This window comes from Moschus berezovskii, chromosome 27 (assembly GCF_049115385.1).
Source record: "Moschus berezovskii isolate FMDL1 chromosome 27, NW_MosBer_1.0, whole genome shotgun sequence".
NCBI lineage: Eukaryota > Metazoa > Chordata > Mammalia > Artiodactyla > Moschidae > Moschus > Moschus berezovskii.
Window position 1 is genome coordinate 29,008,438 of NC_142486.1, and position 14,353 is coordinate 29,022,790.

General features: G+C 48.6%; 1 non-coding gene across 1 annotated transcript; it reads right to left on the bottom strand.

The window, feature by feature from the left end:
* Window positions 1–13,651: 13,651 nt before the first annotated feature.
* Window positions 13,652–13,723, bottom strand: TRNAT-CGU (transfer RNA threonine (anticodon CGU)). The gene has a single exon. It is a non-coding gene; the product is annotated as a tRNA-Thr (tRNA).
* Window positions 13,724–14,353: the final 630 nt, after the last annotated feature.

Consider the following 14,353-nt stretch of genomic DNA (forward strand, 5'->3'; position numbering starts at 1 on the left):
GGAGGAGGACACAGAGGCTTATTAGCAGCAGCGTCTCTGTTTCAAGCGGCTGCCCTCCATGCTTTCTCCACTTGGTCGTAGGAGTCCTATTCTTCCCACTGTCCTTTCCCACCTCTCCCCAGCTCAGTCACCGGGCCCAGAGAAAGCTGTCATTGGTTGGAGAAGAGTCATGTGCTACAACCCCAACCAATGAGACAAGATGGATTTGGATACAATGCCTGGAACGTCAGGAGCCATATGGGGACCAGCCTTGGGGGCTGAAACCAACACAGTGATGGCAGAAAAGAGAGCCGGAAGGAACTTGTGTGTCTGGTGGCCTGATATGTTGTTGTTCAGTGGCCAAGTCATGTCCAACTCTTCAAAACCCCTGTCCCCCACCATCTCTGGGAATTTGCCCAAGTTCATGTCTGTTGCATCGGTGATGCCATCCAACCATCTCATCCTCTGTCACCCCCTTCTCCTTCTGCCTTCAATCTTTCTTAGCATCAGGGCCTTTTCCAGTGAGTAGGCTATTTGCATCAGGTGGGCAAAGTATTAGAGCTTCAGCATCAGTCCCTCCAAGGAGTATTCAGGGTTGATTTCCTTCAAGACTGGTTTGATCTCCTTGCTTTCCAAGAGACTCTCAAGAGTCTTCGCCAGCACCACAGTTCAAAAGTGTCAATTCTTCAGTGGCCTGATGGAGCTGCTCAAATACCTAATCCAGAAACCTACCCTACTTCTAGATTTCCTGAGAAATGCATAATAAATTATCTTACTGTTTAAGCTAGCTTGAGCCAAGAAATTCCTGTTCCTTGTAGAATAAAGTATCCAAACTGATCCACTTAGGTCACCTGCCTGGCCGTGTATGTTTTCAAGTTTTGACCTCTTGACCTAAAATGCTTTCTTTTTCCAGTCAGAGCTGAGGTCAGTTCAGCCAGCTGATCTTCACATGACCTTAAGTGTTTTACCACTAATGGATTCAATGTGCAATTATCAGTGCTTTCTGGGACAATGTGGGCTCATCCAGGGTCTGGATCTCTACCTGCTTCTCAGGGATACAGCAATCCTTGGGTGACACTGACCACAAGATGAGCAGATGCCAGTTTTTAGCTGGGTGAACTTAGACTAGCCAGTGAACCTCTCTCAGCTTCCATTTCCGGTTGCTGTGAGCATTGCTGGAAGATTCAGTGACTTGTCATGTAAAGGCCCTTCTCCCAGGCTCAGCATCCAGAGAGTTCACAGTAGATGTTGGCTGGTGGTGGGGTCGCTACACTCTGAGAGTCACCGAAGGATTAGATGGCTTGCTGCCAGCTATTGGCTTATTGTCCTACCACCCTCCCTGGTGGTCTAGTGGTTAGGATTCAGTGCTCTCACTGCAGAAGCCCAGGTTCAATTCCCAGTTAGGGAACAGGTTACTCTTTTGAGTATTCCATGTTGACTCAGATGGTAAAGAGTCCACCTGCCTATGCAGGAGACTCAGATTCGATTCCTGTGTTGGGAAAATCCCCTGGAGAAGGAAATGACAACCCACGCCAGTATTTTTGGAGATTCCTGGAGAATCTCAGGACAGAGGAGCCTGGTGAGCTATAATCCATGTGGTCTCACAGAGTCGGACATGACTGAGCAACTAACACTCACTCCATTGGCTTATTGGGGAGACCTAGCTCTAACACCCCCTGGTGGCTCAAACGGTAAAGAATCTGCCTACAATCTGGAAGACCTGGGTTCCATCCCTGGGTTGGGAAGATCCCCTGGAGAAAGGCATGGCAACGCACTCCAATATTCTGGCCTGGAGAATCCCATGGACAGAGGAGCCTGGTGGGCTACAGTCCATGGAGTTTCACAGAGTTGGACAGGACTGGGTGACTAAGCACACCCCGCTAATATACAAGGCCTATATGGTAGAACAAGGTTGATTTTAGATCCTGCATGGAGGAGGCACTAGATAGCTCTGAATAACCAAGTAGAAATGCACTCCCTTTTCAGTTTCCCTATACCTCTTCTGATCTTGTGAAGAAGAAAGTCTCAGTTGGGTATTGCTGTGTTTAATACCTTCCTAACCCTTATTAAGCCCTCTGTTAAGGAAGGGAGCCCAAGCTTCTGGCTTAGAACATTTCATTAGTAGCAGCGTTGATATGCAATGTACCAACACCATTTTGCTTTCATTGCATTTTAAAATAGTTATCATCTATTTATGGCAAATGGTTCTGTTTTTCCATCTGTGGAAATGAGATAACATGTTTCTTTTGAAATAAAAATCATCCAGGTTATCAAGGTGAGTGAAGTGAAAGAAAAATATTAGCGGAACACCATGTGGGAGGCACAGGCTATGGCAGAAATCAAGATGGTGGGGTGTGAAAGATTTGAGTTTGGGGCCTCATCAGGGAAAACTATGGCGCCTGGGGTTACAGCAGGAGCAGGGCCTTTCCGGGTGCTCAGAAGCTGGCAGTCATTCCTAACAGGAGTGACAAGAGCTGTGGCGGCTTGTCCCCAAGCCTCTTAACAGAGTCCTTGAGACAACATTCAAACTGGCTTCCTTGGCAAGGAAGGAAGTGGAGAGACCCCAGCATCCTGGTTTGCCCAGGATTGAGGGGTTTCCGGGGATAAAGCTGGGATAGTCCCAGGTGAACAGGGATGGGCGGGGGGTGGCCCTGGCTGTCCTGGGCTGCGGATTTGGGAGGAACAGAGTTGCTGGGTCAAATCCATGAGAGTGGTCAGCCTTGTGAAAAGAAAGTAGTATTTTTTACACAGCCACAGCCTCTCCCCCAAAGACTCAGAAAAATTCTGTCTTAGCCTTGGGAACAAGGTTTCTCGGTGGGTCTGTCAGGATAACAAGTGAGGGGACAGGTCAAAAGGAACCTGGACAGGTCGGAGATACACCCGCAAGAGACAGTCTGAGGAAGATAACTGATGGTGCGTGTGGGGGGCCAGCTGGAAGTTGGGACAGAGTCTGGGGAGAGACCAGAGGCTGCATCCCACTGAGATGGGTGGACAGTGGAGAAGCTGCCAAGCAGTATAATCGGCGGAGTGCTCCCCACCCCCAGCCCCTCTGGTCCCTTCTGGGAGCCCACAGTGGACGCTGAAATGGCTGCTCAGAGAATTCCCCTGGCGGTCCAGTACTTACGACTCCATGATTCCACTGCAGGGGGCCTGGGTTTGATCCCTTATCCAAGAACTAAGATCCTGCATGCGAAGTAGCACAGCCAAAAAGCTGGGCAGTTCCTTTTCAATATTGGATTGGTATTGCCTGGAAATGCCACATTCTGCAAAGATCAGAGTAAGCCTGACCCAGGGAGGGCTGGTTCCAGGGGAGACCTCAGAAACTGCCCAGAGATGAGCCACTCCTACACCTGCCCATGTTTTTCCAGCCTGCTACCCAACACCAGTACATCCTCCAGGGCCCAGGGAGAGGGCCTCCTCTGTCTTCCTCTCAATTATCCCATCTGTGAACTGGAGGTAGTATTTCCCTCACCACTTCTGGGCCAGGCTCTGGGCTAGACGAGATGTGGGTTAGACCTCACTTGACCCACTTTTTGTTTTTTTAATTATGAGCTATTTCAGGCCAACCAAAAAGGAGGGGAAATAAGCTAACAAACACCCGTGTGCCGACCACCCAACTGAATTCATGCATAAATCCAGATTCAACTAAGACCCTTGTGTGACCTTTTTCCATTTCGGCCCATCTTCTGACATCCCCATGGATAACACTGTTCTGAATCTAGACTTCGTCACTCTTGAGCATGTTTCTATGCTTCTACTACCTCCACGGAGAAGGCAATGGCAAGCCACTCCAGTACTCTTGCCTGGAAAATCCCATGGATGGAGGAGCCTGGTAGGCTGCAGTCCATGGGGTTGCTAGGGGTCAGACATGACTGAGCGACTTCACTTTCACTTTTCACTTTCACACATTGGAGAAGGAAATGGCAACCCACTCCAGTGTTCTTGCCTGGAGAATCCCAGGGACGGGGGAGCCTGGTGGGCTTCCGTCTATGGGGTCGCACAGAGTCGGACACGACTGAAGTGACTTAGCATAGCATAGCATAGCACTACCTCCATAGCCAGAAACAGCAAAAAGGGTGTTCTTTGCATAATGTTGATTCTGTATGATGGTGTCATGGTGTATCGTTTCTCTGCCTGCTTTTTATGCCCCTCTTTCTGTGAGTTTTACCCACATCTTATGATGGAATTATAGTTGATGCATTTGAACCATTGAACCTGATTCCACCCTGTGGATTCACCATTGTTTACTCTTCTACTTCCCTTGATGGACCCTTAGCTCTTCCCAACAACATTGCTCTGAGCAACCTGGTGAATCTGAATGAGAATTTCTGCATTGTTTGCATCTCAGAATAGGATTCCTGGGTCTGGCCTACCTGAGGTTTTCAGAAATATGATGGCCTTTCACCTGGCCTGTCCTCTCAAGTTCTTCTCTGTCCACACTAGTCCCTGTTGTCTTGTCCCCAAACAGTTTCATGTGTTCACATGGCCTATCTGGCTCCTGTGGACATTTGGGCTTTCAACTTCTAGGTTCTTAGGAGATATTTGGCATTGTGAGCTGGTAACTGTAACATCCTGCGATAAGTGCTGTCGAAGTGATACACCCAAGGCGCCGGTGGTACATACAGGAGATAGCAGCTAATTCCAACCAAGAGGCTGAGGAATGAGTCCCAATCGTAGTGAAGTTAGTAATAGTTCAGGACTTCCCTGGTGGTTCAGTGGCCAAGATTCTGAGCTCCCAATGAAGAAGGCCTGGATTCCCTGGTCAAGGAACTAGATATTACATGCTGCAACTAAAAATCCCCCATGCCACAAATAAGACCTGGTGTAGCCAAATAAATAGGTTAAAAAAAGTTAGTAATAGTTAGGCAAGGTTTTGAGGAATGAGTAGGAGTTTTCCAAGATGGGGTGAAGGAAGAACATTATAGGCTGAAGGAACAGCATAATCACAGAGGACTAAACATCATCAGAGGACTGAACTGAAGGACTAACAAAGGCTGGTGGGGCAAGAGCAAGGGTGGTAGAAGGGACACCTGGGGCCCAGAATGCCATGCTAATGAGGGAGGGAGGGAGGGAGGATTTATCTTGGTGGCAGTGGTGGGCTCCTTGTGAAGGACCAAAGGATGTAAGTGACATGTTCACTGCTGTGTTTGAGAGAGGTCAGGGGACCGTGGGGAGAGATGAAGGAAGAGTGAGGCTGAAAGCAAGGGGACCAGTTAGGAGTCTCCTGCAAGAGTCCAGAGGCCAGACAGCAAAGGAGAAAGGGGACAGTGAGGCCAGAGCAACATAGATTTGAAGAGAGGTTAAGGCAGTGATAATGAGATGGGCAGGTGAGAAGGAGGGGTGAGGCAAGGGTTGGGGTAGGCAGAATAATGATCTCCCAAATATTGTCCACACCCTGATCCCTAGAACCTTTGACTGTGTCCTGTTTTGTGGCAAAGGGGATTTCGAAGATACGATTAAGCTTTTCAACTCTGAAATCCATAAAGTGATTAGCCTGGATTATCCAAGTGGGCCCAATCTAAATCCATGAGCTTTTTTCTTTTTTAAAAATCTTTATTGAATTTGTTACAATATTGCTTCTGTTTTACCGTTTAGTTTTTTGGCTACAAGGCATGTGGGATCTTAGCTTCCTGACCAGGGAGCGAACCCTCACCTCCTACATTGGAAGGCAAAATTTTAACCACTGGACTGCAAGGGAAGTCCCCAAATCCATGAGCTCTTAAGAGAAGAGAACTTTCTTTGGCTTGCATAAGAAAGAGGCAGAAAGGGAAGTCAGTGAGATTTTAAATAGGAGAAGGATTTGACCCAGATGTGGGGACCCCAAGTGCACCACTATGGCGAGACTTGTAGAGCCAAGGAAACAGAGGATTCAGCCCTATAAGTGCAAGAAAATAGATTTGGCCAACAACCTGGATAAGCCTCCTTGGAGTAGCTCATCTGGTCAGACAGGCTTTCCTGGTGGCTCAGACAGTAAAAAAATCTGCCTTCAGTGCAGGAGACTCAGGTTCCATCTCTGGGTCGGGAAGACCCCTTGGAGAAGGAAATGGCATCCCACTCCAGTATTCTTGCCTGGAGAATTCCATGGACTGAGAAACCTGGGTGTCTACAGTCCATGGGGCCACAAAGAGTCAGACATGACTGAGCGACTAACACTGCTTTCACTTGATTTTGAGAGACCCCCGAGTAGAGGAGCCAGCCGAGTCAACCTGGGCTCTGACCTACTGAAACTGTGCTCTTTTAAGCCACTAAGGATGTAGGAACTTGGTACACCAGCAGGAGAAAATGAACACAAGGATAAATCCCAGGTTTCTCGCTGGGCTACTGGGTACCTGTCATCGTGAACCACATGGGAACTCAGACAATCAGATTTTGGTATTCCCTATCAAACTTTTCCTGCATAATAGTATTACCACTAACTTAGCAGCTGACAACAACACACGAGTGTTATCTCCCAGATTTGGGGGTCAGAGAATAGGCATGGCTTAGCTGCATTCTCTGCAAGGCAGCAAGCCAGGTGTTGGCTGGGGCTAAGTTCTCAAGGCCCAGCCAGGGTCCTTGTCAGTTCAATGTAAGTAAATACCACAGACTGGGTGGCTTAAACAACAAACATTTATTTCTCACAATTCTGGAGTGTAGGGAAGTCCAAGATCAAGGTAGTAGAAGGTTCAGTGTCTGGTGAGGGCTCTCGTCCCAGTGTACACATGGCTGCCTTTCTGCTGAGTCCTCACAGAGCCCAGAGAGAGCTTTTTTAAAAAAATTTAATTAAAAAAATTATTTTTAACACCCAAAATACTTTGTACTGGGGTGTAGCCAATTAACAATGTTGTGATAGTTTCAGATGAACAACAAAGGGACTCAACCATACATAAAAATGTACCCGTTCTCCCCCAAACCCCACTCCCATCAGGCTGGCACATAACATGGAACAGAGTTCCATGAGTAGGTCCTTGTTGGTTATCCATTTTATAAATAGCCGTGTGAACATGACCATCCCAAAGTCCCTAATTACCTCTTCTCCCCACTACACACCCATCACCCCAACCCCAGCAACCATAAGTTCTTTTTCTAACTCTGTGAGTCTCTTTCTGTTTTGTAAGTTCATTTGCGTCACTTCATTTTAGATTCCACATAGAAGGGATGTCATATGACATCCTTTGACATTTTTCCTTCTCTGACTGACTTCACTCAGTATCAGACAGAGCGCCTGAAAAGGCGTTGATTCTACCGTGAGGGTCCAACCCTCATGACCTAATCGACCCCCAGTCACCTCCCAAAGGCCACACTTCCAAACACCATCACGTGAGGGGTTAGGGCTTCAATGCATGAATTTGGGGGGATGCAAACATTCAGGCCACAGCACCCAGGGAAGGCCTGGCTTTCACATTCACATGGCTGTTGACGAACTCAGTTCCTTGCAGCCTGCTGGACTAAGGGCCTCGGTTTTTTCCTGGTTTTGGCGAGAAGCCTTTGGTTTCTTGTGAGGTGGGACTCCCTCATATGGGCCGCCTGTTTCCCCACAACAGCATGCGCGAGAGAGTCTGCTAGCAAGATGGGTGTTGCCATCTAAGGTGACGACAGAGATGTGACATTGTGACACTTCTACTGTAGCCTGTGGGCTGTTGTGGCCCCACTCACACTTCAGAGGAAGGGATTAACACAAGGATGTTGATCCTAAAAGGCAAGGGTAATGGATTTTTTAGAGTCCATTCGCTAGCACGTCTCAAAGGGACGTGTGGACTTTCTTATCGGGGCCTGTTTTGAGAATTATTACAGATATATATACTTTTACCCAGCAGGGCCTCGGGTTCAGGGGTTCTTTTCAATCCGCAGTAAGTACAGATCAGATCAGCTCACCTGTGTCGGAAGGGCAGGGCAGGGGCCGAAGGGAACACAGCCTTGGGAAAAGCGTGTCGTGCGCCAGCCTGGTGATTCGCTAAGCAAAACTCAAGTGGATGTGACATAAACAACGTCTGTTGCTTCCAGAGGCCTGCCACAATATTTTCTTTTAAGTGCTACTCATGCCTGAAATACACGTCTGGTTTTGAAACGCGGTTCTCGGCTCCTGCTCGGCTGCAAACCACTCACTCCCTTATTAAGCGTCCCATTTTTTATTCTTTAATGTAGGTTTCTCAGCGCATGATGTCAGCCCAGGTGGGAGACGTGCCAGGGCAGCAGAGGGAAGGCTCCCCTCTGAGAGGCTCAGACCGGAGGATCAGAGAACCATTGCGCGGGATGCTTGGTGTCTCCCGGATGCTGCGCCAGCTCTGTGTTAGCGCTGTGCTCCCCAGAGCCTGCCATCTCCAGCTTCTTTACATTTTCTCTTGTTTCTGTTGTTACTAGTGAATCCAAAGCAACACAGGTTTTCTTTCCAATGCCACGATATGAGGGGGAAAAATTATTTTTCCTGCAATTCCCCTCCGCCTCTTGCCCCACAAATTCATTGTCAGTTTACAACGTTATGTTAGTTTCTACTGCATGGCAAAATAAATCAGCCATACCTATACAAATACCCCCTCCCTTTAGGATGTTTGTTGCAAGATATTGAGTATAGTTCCCTGTGCTGCACAGTGGGTCCTTGTTGTTTTCCTATTGTATATGCAGTAGTTATGCTGACTTATTTTGTACAAATGACATTGAGCCTTCTGCCTGGGGTATGGACATCCTTCACATTCAAAAAACAGTACACACTGCACTTCTTGTATCGGTCAATTGCTTATTTATTTATTGCATTTTGCTGTTTACTCACTCAGTCATGGCCGACTCTGAGACCCCATGGACTGCAGCACGCCAGGCCTCCCTGTCCATCACCAACTCCTGGAGCTTGCCTAAACTCATGTCCATTAAGTCAGTGATGCCATCCAACCATCTTCGTCCCCTTCTCCTCTTGCCTTCAATCTTTCCCAGCATCAGGGTCTTTTACAATGAGTCAGTTCTTCGCATCAGGTGGCCACAGTATTGGAGTTTCAGCTTTTGAGCATTAGTCCTTCCAATGAATATTCAGGACTGATTTCCTTTAGGATGGACTGGTTGGGTCTCCTTGCAGTCCAAGGGACTCTCAAGAGTCTTCTCCAGCACCACAGTTCAAAAGCATCAAGTCTTCGGTGTTTAGCCTTCTTTATGGTCCAACTCTCACATCCATACATGACTACTGGAAAAACCATAGTTTTGACTAGACAGACCTTTGTTGGCAAAGTATTGTCTCTGGTCTTTAATATGCTGTTGAGGTTTGTCATAGCTTTTCTTCCAAGGAGTAAGCGTCTTTTAATTTCATGGCTGCAGTCACCATCTGCAGTGATTCTGGAGCCCAAGAAAATAAAGTCTGTGACTGTTTCCATTGTTTCTCCAACTATTTGCTATTAAGTGATGGGACCAGATGCCATGATCTTAGTTTTTTTAATATTAAGTTTTAAGCCAGCTTTTCACTCTCTTCACCTTCATCAAGAGGCTCTTTAGTTCCTCTTCACTTTCTGCCATAAGGGTAGTATCATCTGCATATCTAACGTTATTGATATTTCTCCTGGCAATCTTGATTCCAGCTTGTACTTCATCCATTCTGGCATTTCATGATGTACTCTGCATATAAGTTAAATAAGCAAGGTGACAATATACAGCCTTGATGTACTCCTTTCCGAATGTAGAACCAGTCCATTTTTCCATGTCTGTTTCTAACTATTGCTTCTTGACTTGAATACAGGCTTCTCAGGAGGCAGGTAAGGTGGTCTGGTATTTCCATCTCTTTAAGAATTTGCCACAGTTTGTTGTGAAGTCAAGGCTTTAGTGTAGTCAGTAAAGCAGAAGTAGATGTTTTTTCTAGAATTCTCTTGCCTTTTTTATGATCCAACAGATGTTGGCTATTTGATCTCTGATTCCTCTGCCTTTTCTAAATCCAGCTTGAACATCTGGAAGTTCTCCATTTATGTACTCTTGAAGCCTGACTTGGAGAATTTTGAGCATTACCTTGGTCACATGTGAAATGAGTGCACTTGTGTGGAAGTTTGTACATTCTTTGGCATTTCCTTTCTTTGGGATTGGAATGAAAACTGACCTTTTCTAATCCTGTGGCCACTGCTAAGTTTTCCATATTTGCTGGCGTATTGAGTGCAGCACTTTAACAGCATCATCTTTTAGGATTTGAAATAGCTTAGCTGGAATTCCATTACCTCCACTAGCTTTCTTCATATTGATGCTTCCTAAGGCCCATTTGACTTCATACTCCAAGATGTCTGGCTCTAGGTGAGTGATCACACCATTGTGGTTATCTGGGTCATTAAGATCTTTTCTTGCCACCTCTTCTTAGTCTCTTCTGCTTCTGTTAGGTCCATTCCATTTCTGTCCTTTATTGTGCCCTCTTTGCATGAAATGTTCCCTTGGTATCTCTAATTTTCTTGAAGAGAACTCTAATTTAATTTCTACTTTCCCAGAAAGCCCTGGGCTCCTTATGCAAATCCATTTCCTTCCCAGTGGTCCAGTTTGCACAGCAAGGTCTCAGGAGGTCCCTCTAGAGTCAGTGACCCCTGCCTCTCTTTCTTCATAATCCCAGCATTGGGGGTCTTCTGTTCTCTTTACATTTCTAAGGGAGATCAGAATATGATTCTTCATAGAACAGAGACCTCTGGCTTCAAAGTGACTTTCAGACATGAAATTCATGCAAAAGTTACTGAGATCCAAACACGACTTTATATATTCATGAATACAAGCAGTTTAAATCAACACAGAACATATTGCTTATTCAGACACAAGGTCTGTTGTCCCCTACTCCTTCTGCCTTCAATCTTTCCCAGCATAAGAGTCTTTTCCAATGAATCAGCTCTTCACATCAGGTGGCCAAAGTATTGCAGCTTCAGCATCAGTCCTTCCAATGAATATTCAGGGTTGATTTCTTTTAAGATTAAATGGTTTGATCTCCTTGCTGTCCAAGGGACTCAATAGATATTTTATGCATTGTGTGTGTGTGTATGTGTGCAGAAGTGGAAGCCTACAGTCCATTGGGTAAATTTTCTAAAGTTCTTCTTCACCTGGGGCAGAGAGGGGAACACACTCTGCAGGGTGGGGTGGACTGGGATGTGGCAGTGGACATGGTGGATGAGAGTGAGCTCTTTCCTGGGGTGGTGTCACAGAGGAGTGTCGCTTCATTGTTTTGGAGGGAAGGACAGGATAATCTGTGTGGACCTCTAACCAGCGCCACAGATACTGGCCAGCCTGTTGGGGGCAGTGTGGTCTTTTAATGGGGAGGACTATTTGGGGATATTTTTAATAGGGAGGAACATAAATGTACTTTGGTGTCACTTAAAAAAGAAATGATGAAACACCCCAGTGGAGGGCAGAGAACACTCGAGCATTTATGTGGCAATTCTGGATTGTTTAATTTGCCTGGGGCCTACTAGGTTATCTTTGCCTTTGTGGACTTTGGAGGTGATTCTTGGAGGTGATCATCTGGTAGAAAATCCAAGCAATGCGAAAGTTCACAGGGTGAGATGGGAAGGAATCCTCTGGACAGCTCCCCCATCCTACTTCCCTCCAGAGAGGTAACAACTGTTATCGTTAGTGACCCCAAGTTCATGTGCCTGATGAACAGGGAGGCCAAACAAAGTGAAACATCAGTGCTTAGCACAGAGAAAGGTTTATTGCAAGGGCTATGCAAGGAGATGGGTGGCTTATGTCTTTTCAGTCCCTCAGGCTCCCTGAAGGGTTTCAGCAAAGCATTTATAAAAAATCTTCTATTTACTTAATTTTGGCTGTGCTGGTCCTGATTGCCCCATGGGCTTTTCCTCGATGCAGTGACTTCTCTTGTTACAGAGCACAGGCTCTAGGGGGTGAGGGTTTCAGTAGCTGCGTCACGGTGGGCTCAGGAGTTGTGACTCCCAGGCTCTAGAGCACAGGCCCGCAGCATGTGGGATCTTCCCGGCTGGACCAGGGATCGACCCATGTTCCTTGCATTGGCGGGTGGATTCTTTAGTCCCACCAGCAGAGAATTTATAAAGGCCAGGTTGGGGGTTGGGGTGTCGCAGCGTGTGTAATCAGCTTGCGCACAATGCTCTGGTTGATGGTGAGGTTACAGGGCGGTGTCACAGTGGCTGACATTATCAGTCCTTAAGCTCTAGGAGTCTTGGGGGCTATGTGCTCAGTCATCAGGTACTGTAGTTGACATCTTCCATTTGGTGGAGGTTTTTCACATCTGTAAAATAACTCAGGAAAAGTGCATTAGCTACTATAATCTAGGTACTTCACAGGGGAGCTAAAGCAAAGGGTGTGGGGGAAGGTCTCCCTTCCCCAGGCTCCCTAGTGTCCTGATCAGTTTCAGTTCTTTGGTCGGGATCCTTCTTTCCCCCTGTATTCAGTGAGGGGGGCGGTGACCAGCAGGCATTGGCATCGCCAAAACACAAGTTAGAAACGCGCAGTTTTAGGCTCCACCTCAGAGCCCCAGAGTCAGACTTGCATTTTCACATCACCCTCAGGTTGAAGTGTGAGAAGCCCTCGTGTTCACTGTTTTATATGTAGTAACTCACGTTTGTGTTCATGCATACACACGTGCTCCTGGGTTTAGACTGTGACTATAAAATACCCTTATTTTCAGGGAAATAGCTCTGGATGGGTGGTCCGGGGAACTAGCAGAATCAAGATCACCTGGGGGCTCCTTAGAAATGCAAATGTCAAGCCCCAGCGCAGACTAACACAATGCAGACACTCTGGGGTGGCACCCAGGGCTCCGCATTTTAACTTTCCCTCCAGGCGATGCTGATGACTACCGCTAAGTGGGAGAACTCTGAAGCAGAGGGCGACTCAGTCCCAGCCGCTCCCGCCAGGCTCTCCGACCCCCTTCTCGCGCTGAGAGAGCCCCCAGAGTCCGGCTCCACCCGGCCCACACCAGGAGCTCCATGAATGCTTTCTTCCGTTAGACATCTCGCGCTGGAAACAGGTTTCCCCAATTTAGGTCAAGCTGGTTTTCAGATTATACAATATGCCAGCTCCTGGAGGGTAGGGGTAATTGCATAATATCTTTTTGCATAACCTCTTTAAATGCAGGCGGGCAGCCGCGTGGTGATGCAAAGAAAACAGGTGCCCAACGACGGTAGCTGCGTTGATTGAGGCCGCGACTACAGCCAGTCTCTCGGCCAACGCTGACCAGAGACCCATTTTACTGGGGGGGCAAAAGGAGGCTCGGGGAGAGAGAAAGAAAGGTGCAGATTTTCCTGTCGGACCAGCTCCAAGTCTAGGCAGGATTTCCTCCCTCTAATGCAGTGCCTACAATGGATTTCCTTTTAAAAATAGCAAGCCAGACACCAGCTGACTCTGGGTGTGGGCTCAGGAACAGGCAACGGCAGTTCTCTCAGGAGGGTGGATTCAATTGGACTTTAATGTTCAGAAAAATGCTTAGTGGCTCTTGAGCCAAGTGCCATCAGCCGTAGGTTTTTCTGCACTAAAGTCAGCGCTCGGGCCACGGTTTCCACGGGATCCCTGGAGCCCGCGACCCCCACCATCCCGGACTCAGAGGTCAGACCACCCGGACTTGGACCTTCTGCGCGGGCGAGGGAGCCTGAATCTAAACCGAATGAAAACACTTGGCCCGCTTGGGATCCTGGGCGAGGACCTCTCAAGACCGGTAGAAAATCGATGATCGCTGTGATGTCACACCCCTAAAAAGTCTCCCCCGGAAGGGAAGAGCTAACGCAACAGGCACGGACGGGGTTCGAACCCGTGATCTTCGGTTTACGAGACCGACGCCTTACCACTTGGCCACCGCGCCTGCGTTAGAATGGCGGCTCGGCGAGCCCCTATCCTGGCGCCGCTCCCTCGCGCTCGCGCCGCGAGCACGAGCGCGGGCCCAGCGCGCGCGCGCGCCCGGCCCCGCCCCCTCGCCGCGGCCGGCGGGGCGGGGCGGGGCTCCAGCGTGCGCGCGCGGGCCGCGCCGGCGGCGCTGTCCCGTTGCTCCCGCTCGCCCGAGCCGGGCCCGGGCGGAGTCAGCAGGGCTTTCACCGGCTCTCCACCGGGGAGACTCGTCTGGAGCTCGGAGGCGGGCGTTTCAGAGTCTGGGGTTCGAGTCCCAGCTCCGCCGGAGAGACTTGGAGACCTTGGATGACCGGTCTCGGGGCCTCAGTTTCCCCTCTCGGGTGAGACACCCAGGAGGCGGAGGAAGGGTTGCGGACCCTTCGGGGCGGTCCACCGCCGCCCTGCACGGAGCTGACGCTCAGCAAGAGCTGTTGAATGAATGTGTACGTGTAAGTTTTCTGAAGTAGAAACTCCCAAACAGCTCCTCCTCCTCTGAGCCCCGGGGATGTGCCTGGCCCCGGGACCAGCAGCAGCACCTGGGAGCCGGTTAGAACTGCAGCTTCACCCGCTCGCCGCAGACCTGCCGAATTAGACCAGCTGCTGCAGC